Genomic DNA, 17,667 nt, shown 5'->3' with positions numbered 1-17,667 from the left:
GATGCATTTAGTTTAAAAGTAGTCCCTGAAAACAGTTTGTCTTAGTGATAGCCAGGCATAGTTCCAGTGCAAGAATTATCTGTCTGCTTTTGAGCTAAAGAGTAATTACCACATTAATGAGTCTGAGTTGCAGGTGATGCTGGTGCTCTCAGTGTCACTAACAGCGTGTCAGGAGACATAGCTGACGGAGAGCCTGGTTGTCACAAGAGAGACAGAGGTTGAAAAGCTCTGGAGCAGTGTTAAGCTCTGGTATGATTCTCATAAGACTGAAAAAATTCCTTTCTCCAATAGGGCTGAATGCCTGCTCAGAGGGAGCAGGAAAGGGAACGGTGTTATTAGTAACACTCACGTATGTGGTCTTTCAGTTTCAGACCAGTGTACCTTCTGGTATCAAAACATACTTCCATGTGGAAGAAGCAGGTAACTGTATTCTTCCTGTAACATGCTGGACTGAGAAATTAGGACACTGCATACAGAATGCTAATAGAGTGTTCCCAGGTTCTGGCACCCCAGCAGGTACAAGCTGTGCCCAGCACAATGCTGACAGAAAACAGCAATTTTCAGCAACTCTTTCTCAGACTTGAATGGATGCTAGTTAAAGGTTACCGTTATGCCGGAGATATTCCTCTACTAGATTTTTGGTTTTGCTGTAAACAGTTGCAATAACAGTGATATTCACATATTACATATCTGCCATAGGGATAAAATTATATGGGAAGAATTTTCTATGAAGAATTACAATATGCGGTGAAGCTCCTGAGTATGCTGTTTCCCTTTATTGCACAGTAGGCTGATACCACTATGGTGATACAAGACAGCATTTTAGTATTGATGAGAATTTTGTATTTGGTTTAAACATGTTCAGTTAGCTACAGGTATGATACACCCTGCTTGCAAAGTTGTTTTGAGAAAATTCTTGAACAGTTGCAGTGTCAGAATATGAAATTGGCCTTTTTCACAGTTAGAAATTTATCTAGGCTTTTTGTTGCTTAAATAATGTTTCGCCATCCTGCTCAACTTGCCCCAAACATATATGGACTACATTTTTATCTAGATTGTTCTATATAAAAGGAATATCGATCAGATAAGGAGTGCTCACATATCATTTAATCTCTTAGAAACCTCACCTTGAAGCAGATCTTTACAAACCAGATTGCTCTGACACATTCTGCAGCTTCATCTGCATCAGAGCAAGGTGATTGTGAAGTCCTTGAAAATTGTGAACTGAAGACTTTCATTAATTTCCATAATTGCTTTTTTTTGTAGAGAAAGAAGGTTTATCTGTCTATGAAGGACTTTCCTCATTATGCAAGATAGATCATAGCTCTAGTCACAGGGAGCAATAGATGCTGTAATCCTCACCCTGTTTCTTGATAATTTTTTCCTGTTTGTTTTGTATCTTGGTACGGCATTACTGTGGCTTTTATTAACCTTCATTTTATAAATGAAAGACGTTTATCTTTGTAACATGTTTTTTTAACACTTGTGTTTATTCCTAAATACTTAATTCATGTTTACATTGGTAAAATTCATGTCATTCTTAACTTCTGTATCATGGAACACCTATTGTGTATTAATTGCTGAGCATTTATGTACATTCACACCAAGATCTGTCATGTAAAATCTTTTCATTTTTGTCTTGTATACAGCACATTTCATTTGAAAGAATTACCGCTGTAGGAACTCTTTCAAATAAGTGAATGTTTCTCTCCTTGAACAAAATGCACAACAATAAAACTTGTGTTGTGCAACAAGAGGTTCCCAGCAAATATGTGACTGTCAGGTTCTGGCTAGAGTGCATGGCTACCTTGAAGGTCTAGATCTTCCTGATAAGAATTACTTGACTGATGGACTTACGTTTATGAAGACTAATGCAAGCTAGTATGTACAAGTGAGAGAGAAGAAAGCAGTAGTAATAGTAGTCTTTGTAGCTAACAAGGTTTACAGAGAGAAGGCAGTGGAAAGGAATCATTAAATAAAAGGAAAATCATGCAACTTTTAAGACAGGGATTGTATATTTCATTACAGGCTTGGGCAGTGAAAAGTCCAGCAAAGCTGGTATTTATTAGTGATACCACAATATTGGGTGGACTCTTCTTGCTTAAAAATGTAGTTGTACTAATTTGTCTCTAAACTAGTATCTAGCAAACCCTGAGATGACTTAATCTTGTTTAAAGCTAGAGAGTGACAGAGATTTGGTAGCATCTCTTCCTTGGAAGACAAACCTCATAGCAAGTTGCAGAATTCTGCCTGAGGCCTCTTTGCTTCATTTCCCAGAGTTACAGGAAGCAGGTGGCGATGTGATTTTAGCTGGGGTTTTCTTGCAGCACTTCTTAGCCACCCTTCCTTCTTTGGTGGACAAAGACTCTATGTGATGTACCACCACAAGCTATGCCGACCACATTAGCTCAATCTTGCTGGGGTTTGACTGCTGAGAAGAGATGACGCATTTCTGTGGGAGGACTTTACTGAAAGGGTTGTGTTTACTCACCAGCATGTTCCACTTTATAAGAGTCCAATATTTCCTTTTAATGCACCAGTCATAGTTTAACAAGTACGGGACTTGAGGATTCGTTAACAGTTGTGTTGCTTCATCCCACTGCCAAATACCTCACTGTGAACTTTATTTAGTAGGTACTATGGACAAATGTGTTGAAGGTGGATGTGTTGAATTCTTTTTTCTGCCTCTTCTGATATACCTGTGTTGTTTGAATTCATTAAAGTCATACTTTTCAGGCCTTGCTTCCTTACCCCAGAGCTTGAATTACGCTAGATTGCCTGCTGAAGTTAAAGTATTTCTTTTCTATTAATCATACTTATTCTTAAGGCATTATATAGTGTTGCTTTAGTGTTTGCAAAGTAGTCCGGTTCCACTGGACTGAGTAGGCTGAGTACTTCTGGAAGCTTGTGTTCCCTTATGGGTCTCTGAAGTTGGTACCCTGAGCTTTATTCATCCATTGCTGGAGGTGTGAAGGTACTACTGCAGTGTAAATGTAGAATCATAATGAAATTCTGCTTTTCCCTGGACTATTGACTTTTTACTCTGTCAAGAGGTAGTTTTTGTTAAGATATTTTTTAATGAATTTTTATGATTGATATTCTTATGCATGTATTGGATGAAACATATAAGCACCTATATACATCTCTGCTTATTATAGCTCATTTAACTGATGTTAGACTTAGGTCTGCATGAGTATAGAGTGCAAGTACTTGTTAAGAGAGGGTATCAGACTTCTGTTTTAAAACAAGATATAACTCGTGTGCCAGGGCAATCTCTAATGATAATATTACTCTGTGATTTCCTTCAAAGGGTCAAAGCCTTTTGCTATAAACAAAATTAGAAGTACAATCTCAGTTTAGATGCAGTATATAATTACCAAAATTTAAAATTCCACTAGTTTTCATTAATTGGTAAAAGAATGATGCTGAACCTTTGCCACATTTGGTTTTAACTTTGGGATTGCTTTTTACTTGTTTCGCTGTTGAAGCATTTACAAAAAAAAGATGTAGTATCCCACTCCAGTGCAGGAGTACTAGTTGATTCACAATTTCAAGAACAGAGTTGGGCACTGAAAATGACATGAAATCAAACTGTTTATTTATTTCACAGAATTGACAAGTTTTAAATAACTTCAGGATCAAAATAAACAGCAGTAATTTCTGCCTGAATTTCATATTTCTGTTCCATTTTCAGGTTCTTGTAACCTCTCATTTTAAGACCCATCTCAAATGTCCTTGTATTATGGATATTATTGCATTAATCTCATAAGTATGTAGATATAAGAGGTACATTGGAAAAAATAACATATTGATGCTACTCTATAGTCTTAAACATGAATAATCTGCATAATTTCTCTAGAATGTAGCTTAGTTTTACAGAATGCCTTGGTGCTTCATATGCTGAAAATGAGTATACATTACTAGAGACTTGCTGTAGACTATGAATAGTGAATAAATTTTCTTGTCTGCACATGTTTCCTTCCGCTGCAGCCTCAGTTCTGTTCATCATTTCTTCTGGATGAGCCAGTATTGACTCAGAGTGGCAAAACCAGAATATACCATCTTCCACCTCATTTGTCCATAAATAAATGTGTTACAGCATAGTTTCTGCAACTGACTGAAATATCATTGCCAAATCCGTTCTGTTCCAGGTCCCTGACCTTATTTTATGCATGTGCTTGTTTTGAAGTGAATTCCAAAGGCTCAGTTGGTTTAGCAGTTAGTTATGAAGTTCTATACAGTAATAAGCTGTCAACTACACAAGAGCTCTTTTTCTTTGCTTGTCATTTTATGGAAGGACTGGAAGTAGCTTTGCATCTTAGGAGAAAGAATTGAGCTGATTTTCAGAAATGCAGCTCCTCCATTGTTCTTCTGTGGCACACAATTCTGAGAATTATATTTATTAATATCAATGTTTCCTCTTTTTTTAGTATTTTTCTACTGTGTTTTTAATCCTAAGCACTTAAAAGTAGCTTTACTATTAGAAGATATATGTGAGATTCTTGTATATAAAAGATTCTATGATCTCAGACTGTCTGCAGCTTTGGATCTAATTCAAAGACATACATAGGTTTAATTTAAAATGTGGAAATAGTTTAATCAATTCCAGTAGTCTAAGTGCATGTTCCATGAAATATGCATAAGAATTGCAATTCTGGGCCTCAATCATGAATGGTACAAAAAGGGAAAATGTCTTCAGGACCTGGTCCAGAAAGAGAGAGTACCCTCTTCGGGCCAAAGATATTAAGCCTGTTCTCCATGCATCACCATGGATCCTTGTGTGATATGTTTTATTTTACTTGAAAATAAGCATCAGGATGCAAACATGAAGGTTGTATTTGACTTATGTTAAACACATTCTGAAAATGGCGACAGAGGAAATGTAATTTAAGATTTTTTTTCCTTTGGAGAATATGTATTAGTGTGTCATTGTAATTATTAATATTTCTTAAAAGTAGTATGGAAACTATATTTTTTCACAGCACTTTAAAGGATTTTTAATTAGAAAAGCACATTGTCAGTATAGCATGATGATTTCAAATACAGATTCAGTAAAGGCAAGAAAATTGAACCTTGTTCAGCTTTTCACAAGACTTAACAAAAATGCTGCAGTATATAGTCAATAGTTAAAATTTTATTTATAATATTACAATTTTTGGTATAACAGTGTTCTTGTTTCCACACTTATACATAGGTGTAAGTTATAAGCCTAAATTATGGTGATCTAAAAATAAACCCCTTTTGTCTGTTTTCTGGTCTCAGCTATGAAGAGACATATTGCACAAAACCATAGAAAGCATCATGGGGCTTGCTTATATGTATTTATATATTTACTAAATCTCTTTCTATGTTCTGATTGTTTTCAGTGTTTGCTTACATTTCTTTTGTCTTGCATGTTTGCTGGCAATAAACCAGTGCCATCTCTCTGTCTGCTATTTGGATTTCATCTGTTATCAATGAGAAGTTGAACATCATCTGCCTTCATTTACGTAATTTAGCACCCTAGCTGCTGGGCTCACGGATACATTTAGCAGTTATTGATGCAGCGCCCTTAGCCAGACACTTTGCTCTGGAATGTTTTTGATAATCTTTTCAGACAGTTTTCTTTTTGTCTTTAAATTTAGAAATCGTTCTTACCATCACTGGTCTTTGCACTGTATGTTGTGAAATTGATGTTCAAAAATGTCATCAAAATGTAGTGTAGATGTACACAAAAACAATAACAAATAAATTAAGTACAGTTCCAATAATCCCAAGCAGTGCTAGAATAGATTCTTCTTTTTCCTCTTTCTCCTCTTGCCTTTTTACATCTTCCAGCGTTGTGATGGCAGAGGTCCCCATTTTTCCTGCAAATACCTTCACCAGTATTCTGGCAGCTAGCTAGAAGAAAGAAAGGAAATGGTAAATCTGGTCTGACAAACATGCAAGCTCTGATCTTTTTAAAAACAATTCTGTACTTATTTACACAATATTTCTTGAGGCTATGTTTATTGAGTTGTTTTCATCTTTTGTTTTCTTTTTGTATGAACATGTCCATGTTGAAAGTAATTGTTCAGTAGATACAGATTTGGTAGAAGAAGTGAAAAACAGCTTGATGCTCTAAGCCAATTAAAATGCTTTATTATAAAAGAAGCTTAAAATTTGTATTTCATCAGCTAATTTGTTTCCTTATGAAACATCAAAATGATGAAAGCAAGTATGTGAGCATTGTCAAATACTCTGAAGTGCCTTGGGAGATTATGTGAATTTTCAGCTGTTGTTAAATATTTAACTATCACAGTACATAACCAGTTGAAAATATTCATGTCTGCTCTTTCCGAACGTGGAAAATATGCTTCCTTAATACAGTATTGCAGTCTCTTTTGACCAGTGAGCCCTAAGTAGGCAATTGCAGGTGAGATCTTATCCTTTTACTTGTTTAATAGATCAGCTTTTGGACATCCATGCAACAGTGAAAATCTAACAGATGATGTCTGTCTCTTCAAATATAAAGGTTGTTGTTACAATTATATATTCTTATTATTGCAGCATGCCAAAGGACAGTAGTACTTTTGTAGTAATAAAATTCTATGCAATATAAGGACTTGAGATAGATATTTACAAATGTGTGTATGATTTGTTACCTTTTTGTTACAGAAGTGAGGTTGACAGATCGTCTCTATTACTTAGCTGCTCTTGTATTCATAATCTATAGTCAAATATCCTCTAGAAAAATATTGCCTGTAAAATGATGTTCGTTGGTGGCTGAGATTTTGATATTATATGTAATCTGCTATACCTTTCTAGCATTATTGATCAGAAATTCCAACCTTAAACCAGAATTTGACTGGGATTTCTACTAGTCCAGCTCACCCCAATTTACTGTAAATTTGCAGTTACATTTTACAGTGCAATAGCATTTTTCTCTCCTGGCAAACATCTTTAATCATTGGACATAAACGTATTTCTGCTGTGAGTATAATTAAAGCCATCAGCTCAGAGCATATCTCACAGAAAGGTTAAAAAAAAAAAATGTTTCTTACCCTACATTGCATCAGGAATAAAATGTCATCAGACATGCTTCTTACTTGTCGATTCAGTGGCAAACCAGGCTTTTATCTTCATGAAGGGGCTGCTCTCCTCACTCAGACAGACCAGACAGGAGCATGAACAGTTCCTTGATGAAGTTTATCGGTGAGGATAATAATGTTGCAGAATCTTCTAAATGACTGGCCTTCTCTCTCAGTAATCCACTAAAGCAAGTGCAGTCAAAAACCTGTAAAACCCTTTCTGGTAATGATCCTCACTGTTGACTAATTCTCATTAAAATTGAGGATTTTTTTCCTTAGATGATGCAGAGGAACGAAATGCATGCTGTTCGGTTTTGCCTTTAAAAAAAAAAAAAAAAGGGGGTGGGGGGAACCAAACCCCGAACAGCTCCTGGTTTTATTCAGTTACACTTAGTTATTTATTAAGACTTCAGAAAAACCCAGCCTTTGATTTACTCTTTGTGGCAGCTGTCTGAAGAGGCTTTCTCACGTTGACACGCTGTAATTCCAAATGCAGCGGACTACGTGCAGTCACACTATGTAATTTTAGTCCAGCCCGAAAAAGGATGAAAAGAAGCCTGCTTTACTGGCAATAGTGTGAACACTGTCACACACCTGCATTCAGAGCCTCTGGAAAGAATTCCAAGGTATTCTTCGGAGCATTGCATAACTTAGCCAGGCAAATCTGAAGAGAGGAATGACAGTGGCTTTAGTTGCACACTGTGGTGAGCTGTGACATTGATTAAACATGCACTTGGCACTTGCTGAATAAAGAAGGAGCTACGAGCCACCCTTGCAGACAGTGAGTTGCATAACAATGTGCGATGGCTCTGCTGTTTCATTGTCAGGCCCAGCACATTTTAAGCCTGTACCAACGGAGGAAGTGTGTGGTATAAAGAGGAGTAGAGTTAACTGTGCTTCGGGGTTTTCTGAGGAAGTGCTGCATGACGAATGGTGACATTAAGGCATTCAAGCTGAAACAGTGTTTCTGCCTTTTGTCTTTTTATGCTTTGTTTGACAGGCAATTGTTTCTATGGGAAATACTACTTCTAACGCTTTTCCTCTTTTATTCGCCACCCAAAGAATGCAGTTTAGTATCTAATTAATGAAAACACAGACTTAAAGAAAAATATTCCTGTTCTGATTTCATAGCAAGCAGTAACTCAATTTTTCCCTAGGTAAAACAGAGAGGTATTTTTTGCCTGCCCTATTGGAAAGGGGGGGAGCTCTGGGAAGTCTTCTCTTCTTCCCATGCTCTTCAGATAAAAAGCCACGGTTGTAATAACCCCTGCAAGTAGCTGTGTTTCAAGTAATTCTATTCAGTTACTTTGTTCTATGAAGGCTACCAATGCAATGTGTTTTCATTGGTATAGCATAGCATCTTGATATGAAGGCAATGATATTTTACATATATTGGAAAACTTATTTTGAAAAAAATACTTGCAATATCAAACAATTCAGAATTCAAAAGTACAAAAAGCTTATACATATGAAAAATCAAAAGGTAGTAGGAACGTAACTGGAAACCTTGATAACTTTCCAGAACAGCATATTTTAGAAATTACAGGGCGCTGTTTGAAATTCAGTTGTCAATAATCCTTTTGTGAGAAAGCAAGAGAGGGTAAAATCATTGCTTTAAATACTTGCATTTTCAAATTAATTTACTTATATATTACATACTTTTCTCATTATTTTTCTGAAGTGTCTAAGTACATTTCTTAGTTTCTTAGTAATGGCCAAAACTGCATACTTTAAGTGTAGTATTTTAATGGTAAATACCATGTTTGAAGTACCATGAGTTGTATGGTACTTGTGCATGTTTTGCCCTTTATCCTGTAAGTAATGTTGCCTCACTGAAATTGTTTGACTCAAAGAATTGAGTTACTAGGTTAAGTCTCTCCAGCACAGCTTCCTTAAAATATATTCTAATGTGTGTGTATGGTCTTTACTTTTAAGTTCTTCCCTTACTCTGAAAAGGCTGCTGCAGCTTCAGTTGTTCCTGGAATTGTTTTCTGTCTGTATCTGGAATATATTTCTGTATTCATTTAGATCCATTTAGAGAGACAAGGATGGGGAAATTTTCACCTGAGTATTTTGACCATTCAGGTTGCTGAGAGCACCTAGCAATTATCAAGCCATTTTACTGTATTAACCCTCACATGCTAAAAATCAAACCCTTTCCTTTGTCAAAGGGGGGAAATTGTGTAGTGTGCCTCTTTTATTTTAAAGACTAATAATGTATTTGGAGGGTAGGAATCTCTTACCTTGTCAACACACCAGGTGTAAAGATTCAAGGCCAGCAGAAAAATTTCTTGCAATATTGTCAAGTATAAATTGTGACAATGAAGTAAATTCAGCAGCTCTACTGCAAATAACCAGCTAATTAAGATGTATCCACAGAGAGTAGCCAAAGATTCACAAAGTTATTTCTTGGCCTGGTTATTGCCATGGGTGAGGTCTCATAGTGGTCTGCCATTTACGTAGCCGTGATGCAACTGGCACTTCAGTGGCAACTCAGGGAAACAAGTCTCTCTGGGCTCCCTCTGCACGCAGTCGAGGGGGAGTGATACCTCCTGCACAGAGAGATTCAGATCCAGTGTTTGCCACGGACCTTGGTTTGATGGCATTTCTCCCCTCCCATCCTTCCATTGCATTCATGTGCGTGTCTGTGCAGACATGCCGTGAACTGGTTTGGAAAACAGACCCAGCCAAAAATAGACCTCTAGCACAGCACAATGAGAGGGACGGGGCTGTAGCTGCTTAAGCTGTCAGTGTTGGCAAAGAGTTGCGGGTTGGGTGGGTGCGGAGAAGCAAAAAAAGACAAAAAAGGTGGTCAGGCTTAACAACATTTCTCAGCTATAGGAAACTTGAGGAATTAATCCATGCCGAGTGGAAGCTGGTGTTTACAAATAATTTCCTTGTAGCTACAATGCATCTTCAGTATGAAGAGAAGATTTCATGTGAGTTTTCTCACATGGGTAGTGTGGGTAATATAGATTGATTTGAAAAGGACGTGATTTATCCACAACATTTGATGATATTTGGAAAAATGGGAACATATTTTACAATGTGCATAAAATAACATTAGAATCTGGGAGTACATTTTATACAAGTCAGTAATAAAAACACCTGTTTTGGGGTGAGCATTACATGGTTACATGGCATTTGGCTTTGGACACTGGTATCCAAAAAATGTCCTAAATTTAATTCTGCTGCTTCCGTCTAGGCAGAGCTTTCAAGCACGTAGTAACACTTTGGCAACTCCTTGGTAACTGATTTATGTAGCATCCCAAGAGCAGAACAAATTCTGTTGATTAGAGGTCATTCTGCTCATTACCACTGATCTTTGAGGCTATCTTGTAAAAACTCAGTGGTATAAAATCAAAATTTAGTGTCTTGATCCTTAGATGATCACTACCCTGCTATACGTTACTGTAGTGAGTAATGTGGTACACCCATAACATGACATTTACAAAAGGAACAAGTACTCTTAACAAAAGTCTAAGTTTTTTTTCCCTCATGTATTTTTATGGATTTATATATTTTTTATTTTCTTGTACTCCAAGATAATTCTATATGCTATATTTTTCATTAAAATAGCATGTTTTGAGTCAGATATTGTTCACTTTTATACAGAAAGAATCCTCTGAAGAAGACTACAAGTTAAAGTAGAATGTAAAGGAAGATTTGCAGAAGGAAATGAAAAAAAAAAAGTAAAGAGGTGCCTAGACTTAAAGATCTACTTAGCTTAAAATGCTGTGATAGAATCCAAAATCATTCGTACATCAGTTGTCCATGAAGTCTCTTTTTTTCCTTGTAGTTGTTCTGCATTTTCCTTAAGATGCAAGAAACTACTGGAAATTTAGTTGCACATGCATCCTGTAGGCGATGTATTCCAGTTTTCTTCTCTGACAGCCTCCACAAACTTCTCTTTATGAGATCTGGCATTTTTTCAGTTAAATTGCAGAATAACGGAGCAAAGTGGTCTCTGTTGGGAGGTGCAATAGAATGCACAAATTAAGATGAACTGGCTCACTTAGCATAGGCGAGAGGTGGATATCCATGCTCCTTCCTTCTTCCTTAGTTATTTTTTTTCTTTTTTTTTTTCCCTCTCTCCTGGGAACTAAACACAGCTACTGTTTCCTTTATGGGAGATGTTAGCTTATTTTTTGTGTTACAGATTGATGTGTGATGCCCTTGTGTCAGCTGTGATGGGCGTGGCCATTTCCAGCCAGGTTTCAAAGTATTTTTTTTTTTTTACTCTTCTGTTGAAAAAAAGAGGAAGAACTCAGATCCTTTGTAGCAATACAAGTTACTTTTAGATTTCTTACTACTCTCATTCACGCCTCTTTCATATGTTTCATCTCAGCATTGACACTTCCAAGTACGTTTCTACATCTTGTTTTCCTTCTGATTGAGAAACTTCAATGCCTTTTTAATGTTGTCTGGGGTAGTTTTCCTGATTTTGTAACTTAGTTACCGACCCATTTCTGGGTCGGTAATTTCCAGAAATTACCATTTCTGGAAAAATCCAGAATTATGTCATAACTAACTCTAGCTTGTTTTCACCTGACAGTTTTCGCTTACCAGAAATTTACTTGTTTCAGTCTCTCACATGTGCTTTAAAATAATTCTGTGTTAAGAAATGAACTAAATGGACGCAAAGTAGTACTGGTGGTTCTGCCACACCCCTTTTGACACTAGCTTCTCTTAGCACCAGTCAGGATCAACCACTGCTTTATTACCTGTGAATGTGGTCAGAATACACACTGGTATTTTGTCAAGAAAAGTAGTAAGTTTGACAGTTGAGTAGTAGTTTAGGAAAAACTGAGCCAAACCTGCCTTTGGAGGGTATCAAGTGACAAGTCACATACTGGTTTTGAGGGAACTATTTTAATCACTGCCTTGATGAACTGAAGTAACTCAGAAGTTGATGTCTGGATGTTCCTGAGTTAGAGGTGAGGGTTTCAGCCCCAACTGTGTGTGGTGACCTTCTGGATATGGTGGAAAGGAATGGTAGAAAAGAGGCGAGAGGTTCTTTTTTTTTCTCTTCTTCACTGGTGTCAAAAAGAATCTCTTATGTGGGGAATCTCTTATATGGGTAATGTACCTTTAAAAAGTGGTTAGTAACTTTTAACATGCTTCAGTCGTGAGTCAGTGCTGTTTTCCGCAGCTCAAGAGGTTTTTTGTCAAAGGCAGCAGGTATCTGGGACTATTTCTTCACATTGGTTTGAGTATAGGCTGCATGGTTCTAGAGGAGTAGTAGGGCTTTCAAGTATCAGGTTTTTGAGCTGTCATGTTAATAAATTTCATTGTGTTAGAGGAGTCCGTTAAGTGAATATTGGGTTCCTATTGGGCAAACAAAGGGAAGCAGAGTAGCGAGAACTGATCCTAGTCCAGGTGGGTAGCTATCAGAAAACAGTACTAAAACAAGTTCCTCTTTCTCCAAAGCCCTTAAAGCATCTTACCTTTTAAGAAAGAACAACTCTTGTCCATATAACTTTCCAGATGACTGACCTTAAAAACCAAACCAAACAAACCTAGAAGATATAGCCATCCCAGCACCTTTCGCTACATCTCTTTTCTCTGATTTATCATCTTTTATTTGGAAATAGTTTTGGAATAAGAGGATGAAATTATCTCATGAAATCTCTTATTTTCGATTGCAAAAGAATATGAATATATGCTTGTTATATTTTTCAAAGGATTTGAAAATGCTGTTTCCTAGTAGATAGTGCATTTGCAGTAGAACTTAAATAACAGATTTTTTTAAATGGCAAAACCGATTATCCATTTGAGTAGTTAATAATATAAAAGATTTGTGAAAGAACAAATTGTAAGTTTGTACTTCTAGCTCTAATGTGTTGCAGGAATTTGTTGTAATTTATAGGGAGTAATTACGAAGTATGTAATGAACCATCATGGCATTGAGATCTTTGAGAATTAAAAACCTACTTGTTATGAGGAACAAAGCAGCTTAGATTTGCTGTGTAATTGGGTACTGGATTGCCTGGCAGATAAAGCACTTAGTTCTTTGAAGACTGAAGTTTACTTCAAAGAGCTAATGGAAATATTTTTTCCAACAAATTATTATTTAGCGAAGATCACTGGGAGACTGTAACTTCTGCTTCAATCTCTCTGTTTCTGTACTGCACAGTGTTTTATATGGCTTTTAAATATAAATCCATTAACTGGAGAGCTCTTCATTGATTTACACAGCTGGTGGTGGATTTTGCAGCTGCGTGTACAGAGTATACTTCAGACTAGCTTCCAACCTCTGGCCCCACTCACTTGATCACAGTGAATTAAAATGCGTGTTAGATTTTCCAGAAAGAAGGGAATTTTTTGGGAAAGATAGTCAAGAAATTATCAGGTGAGAAATAAGAGGGGTAAAGGCTAGATTTCAGTGGGGCTTCTCACATCTCACCTTATTCTTCAGTCTCCTGCTTCTCACCCACATATTCTTTGTCCTGCTGCTGAAATAATACGGAGTACTTTTCATAAAAACAGTACTCTGGAATCAAGAGTGGGGTGGTTTTTTTTGTCTTGTTTTGAGCCTTAAATCACAGAAATTTTTCCAAATGATGACTAAACCACTGAAGGTGCTTTACAGGACAATCCCAAAAAGCATAAGTAAACAAGGTTTCTTCCTCATCTGGAGACCACTATGAAGCTCTGGACCTCTGTGGTTACAGGATAGTATGACTGTCTTGAAAGCATGAGCAATAGACTGCTTATGTATCTGTAGCTGCCTGCCAAGGACCCATAATTTTTTTTTGCTGTTCCCCTTTGGATCCACTTAGATATCACTCTTCCAGTACTAATGTGAGATATACTTTTTTTGACAGACCTTGATGCCTTGCCCTCCACTGTGTGATACCTTTTATGTAAAAGGAAACTAAACTGTGGTGTTTGCCTTCCTGCCTCACACAGACAATTTATCTTTTTTAGTAAGTTTTCAGGAGAAATGCAATTAGATGCTGATCCTTGATAGAAGGCTGTCTAGAAGCTAACAAATCATATATGAGATACAGCTGGTGTTCATTTCATTCCTGAAGTTAGTTTCTGCATGTTTATTTTTAATTATTCACTTGAGAACTAAGAGGTAGGGGCTGTTGTCTTCAAGTGTTTAGTTTAGTTTTGGCCATAAGTGTTTCATGAAATTCTCTCTGACAATAGACTGTCACCATCTTGCGATATCTGTTTAATTTACAGAAGAAAGTCCAGGTCACTGACATGACTATTCAGGACACAAGGCAGTAAAGCTCCTGCCTCGTTTAAAGTGGAGGGACCCTTACCTTAAGCTTTCCTGGTCCATTTATCTCATTGCTAAGGCCCATGAGTGATTCCTCCAAGAGTTCCTTTTTTCCCTTCATTAACTGGAAGCCAAAACTGGTAGCTATATCCCTGCTGCAGGACAAGATTGGGAATCCATAAGTACTAGACTGGTTTTCCCTCTGAAGGTAATTGGTAAAGGCATTCATCAGGCCTTTTAAAATTTGAGATACTGCATTGCGTCTTTCAAAAACTCCAGGGTAAATGTTACTGGACCTCCCATTTTTTTTCTTCTTTTATTTTAGTCAGACAGTACATCTCAAACAGTTTCATTTAGACTTGGTAATCATGGTTGGGAGTACGAGTGCTGGGTGTCTGGAATAGATTGCTGTGCACCACATGCTACAAACGTTCACATATTTTACGGGAAGCATTAAGAATTAATTTTAAAAGTGTTGCCTCTTATTACCAACAGACTCAGTCCTTTTTGAGAAGAGAATATAGCATCAGAGTAGAATGCGACACCATACTAAATGTCCTATGGTTGTATAATTTATCGCAGAAATGTGATCTGCTCCTTTTTTTAATTTTAACTCTTATGCCTTCCTGGTCCTTGTTGCTAAAGATACAGTAACCACTTATGGGGCACAAATGTTTTATTGGTACACAGAATACACTCCTGAAAGGACTGTAAGTCATGCATTTTCAGTGTTTTTTGTCTTTTTCCATATTAGTGGCTTAGCTGATTAGGGCAGCACAATTAGATAAGCTGCTAAAAATTTCTTGACCAAACAAACTAGCAATCCCTTTCTGCTCATGTACAGAGCAGATTACCAAGGGTAGTTCTAGACACTTTTACTTTGCCTTCCCTAAGAGCGAGCTCGCTGTACTTCCAGGGAAGAGTTTTGTCAGCTGAGGTGTGTAGCTCAGCACGCATTTGAAGCGAAACTTGCTGGAACGTTGGTGTGAGGGCTGGCTTTCGTTTCAGCAGTTGAAAGTCAGTTTTTTGGTCAGGTGATAGGTCTTGATTATTCAGGGCAGTAACTGTCTTGCTTGTCTCTTAATTCTTTTGTGTTCTTGTTTTCTCTCCTGTTTTTGAAAATAAAGTATTGTAAATGTGTCTGGCATTGCCCATACTCTTATGCGGACACTTCCCATTCATAGTATTTCCTTTCTTGGACTCTCTGAGGGTATTCCTAGTATTGAGTACAAGACAAGTCAAAGGGGATCTGTGGCTGAAGGAGTTACCCTAGAAAAAGAGTTAATCTGCGGTAGTTGATTCAGACACACAAGCTCTAGCTTTTTTTTATAGTATTTGTATCTTCTTGTCCTCTTTAGAGGACAACTTCAAGGTAGTACCTCTTATTAGCAAAAGAATATTTTCTTTCGAGTTAATCTTTATTGTTATACTATAATGTAACGGAGGATGATCCATTTTAATAAGTGATGCAGAAACTTGCATGAGGTTGCATGGAAGGTGCAAATTCTCCTATTCCACAAGCCTGGGACACAGAGATGATTGTCCCCATCATATGTGGTGCTCAGTTAAACTGGTTGATAAATTTACCACATAGCTATTTGCACTGTAAGGTGCTTTCAGTATGCAGTGAGTGCAAGGGGTTACCTTTCATTTAACTTAGACTCAGGGAGGCTGTTGGGCTTGAATTTGTCTCCTCAGCCTGCACTTCGCATGTTTACCAGAAGCCCGTCTTGGTATTTAAACCACCAACTATTCTCTAGAAAATACACTGAAGTGATAAAAGTTCTGTTTTGCATATGCACAGGGGCTCTGCCATCTTGGCCAAGCAAAATAATTAGATATTTAAGGCAGAACGAGATTCCTAAGTAGTCTTTCTGTCCCAAGGACGTGATCTTGTAGGTGTGCTCACACGTACGGAAAGTTTGCCATAAAGCACAGGAACCGCACATCCTTTCATTCCAGTACAATGTTGGTATCCTCTGCTGACAATTGGAACAGAAGACCCAAGTCTTGGCCTTTTTCCATCTGCTGAAGTAATGGTTTAAAAACACCCCACAACTTCATTATCTGATTTTGAATTTCCACATCAATTTCTGCAGCATGTGCAATGAAATGGCAGGTTTCCATCTTATTTTCAATTCCCATCTTACTCTAAAATACTACTGACTGTTTTATGGGCTGGAAGGGGTAACGCTCAGACCGAAGACCACTTCAGGGTGGCTGCTTGCCTGCTCCTCTGCCAAAAACAGTGAAATCACTATTCCCTCCTCCAGTGCAGGGATGATGAAAGCCAGATTAACTTCCTTAAGAATCCTGCTTTGTGTTCTTAGAGTAGCGATACCTTTCCTTTCGTCTCTGTGGAGTGCCTGCACTGAGAGACTTCATGTGAGGTGGTAGGCAAGCGTGCACCTGCTTTGTTTTGAGTTTCTTTTTCAAGAAACTTTTTGTCTGCAGAATATTTTAAATCTTATAATTTTTTCTTTACAGAAAATATTTTCTTGGCTAAGTGGAAGATTAATTTGACGCTTCTATCTTACCTTTAATATTAGATGTATTTCATTACATCTACCCCAAATAGAAATTATTGGTCCTTTTTATCTTACTAAATGCCATAGTAAAGAGTTGTATTAATAATGAAGTTTTTTTCATCCCCTGACCAGGCAAAAAACTTTCTTCTCATGCAGTCTCTGGATACCTTTCCTTATATATGTATTTTTCATATTGTTTTTAATCTTTCTTTTATATAGATAAAATAATATAATGATAATACATAATGATAATATAATACATAATGATAAAAAAGATCATTATGTATTAATTGGATAATATAGAGCAATCCTGTAGCTTTACATTGATGCTTCCTCACACTTGTTTTCTAGATTTGGCTGCATGCATGATTTGGTTATAGCTTTATGCTTTAATTGTATTTCTTGTTTTATTGGTTTTAAACAACTGATGTTGGGTAAAACCAGTGATCTTTCAGAGGAGAGATTCTTAAAAGTTGTAGTTGGATCCTGTGGCAGTATGAACTTCCTTGGCAGTACTTTGCTCCCATCCTTTCTATACTGATGCCTACTGGGCCAGTTTATCAAACAAAGAAACAAAACCAATAAATACTGAATTTTGCATTTTTAGTTTTCATTATTCTTACTTGATGTTGTATTCCCCACCCCCCATGTTAGATGGCTCTGTAGCCTCCAAGAAGTACCCCTTCGTTACCTGACCACCTTTTTGAGATTATTTTGGAGCACTCTTTAATGGCAGAGAGCGATCTCTCTAATGGATTCCGTTACCAGGACTAGAATGTGGCACGGAAATAGCAGTATCTCCAGGACTGGGGACTACGTGTGGTTTTAGTAGTCACTTATGGTTTAAAAGCTCAGT

The 17,667-nt window shown here is 37.1% G+C and overlaps 1 protein-coding gene and 1 long non-coding RNA gene across 2 annotated transcripts in view; one reads left to right on the top strand and one right to left on the bottom strand.

Annotated features, from left to right (window-relative positions):
* BIRC6 (baculoviral IAP repeat containing 6) overlaps nucleotides 1-17,667 on the top strand; it is a 186,372-nt gene that overhangs the window by 133,451 nt on the left and 35,254 nt on the right.
* Nucleotides 3,582-7,763, bottom strand: LOC142055377 (uncharacterized). Its single transcript, XR_012659911.1, has 2 exons — nucleotides 7,023-7,763; nucleotides 3,582-5,880 (listed from the first exon to the last, which is right to left on the bottom strand). It is a non-coding gene; the product is annotated as an uncharacterized LOC142055377 (long non-coding RNA).

Source organism: Phalacrocorax aristotelis, chromosome 3, assembly GCF_949628215.1.
Source record: "Phalacrocorax aristotelis chromosome 3, bGulAri2.1, whole genome shotgun sequence".
In the NCBI taxonomy this organism is placed as follows: domain Eukaryota; kingdom Metazoa; phylum Chordata; class Aves; order Suliformes; family Phalacrocoracidae; genus Phalacrocorax; species Phalacrocorax aristotelis.
Note: the sequence above shows the minus strand (reverse complement) of the source record. Positions and strands in the feature narration are given on the sequence as shown.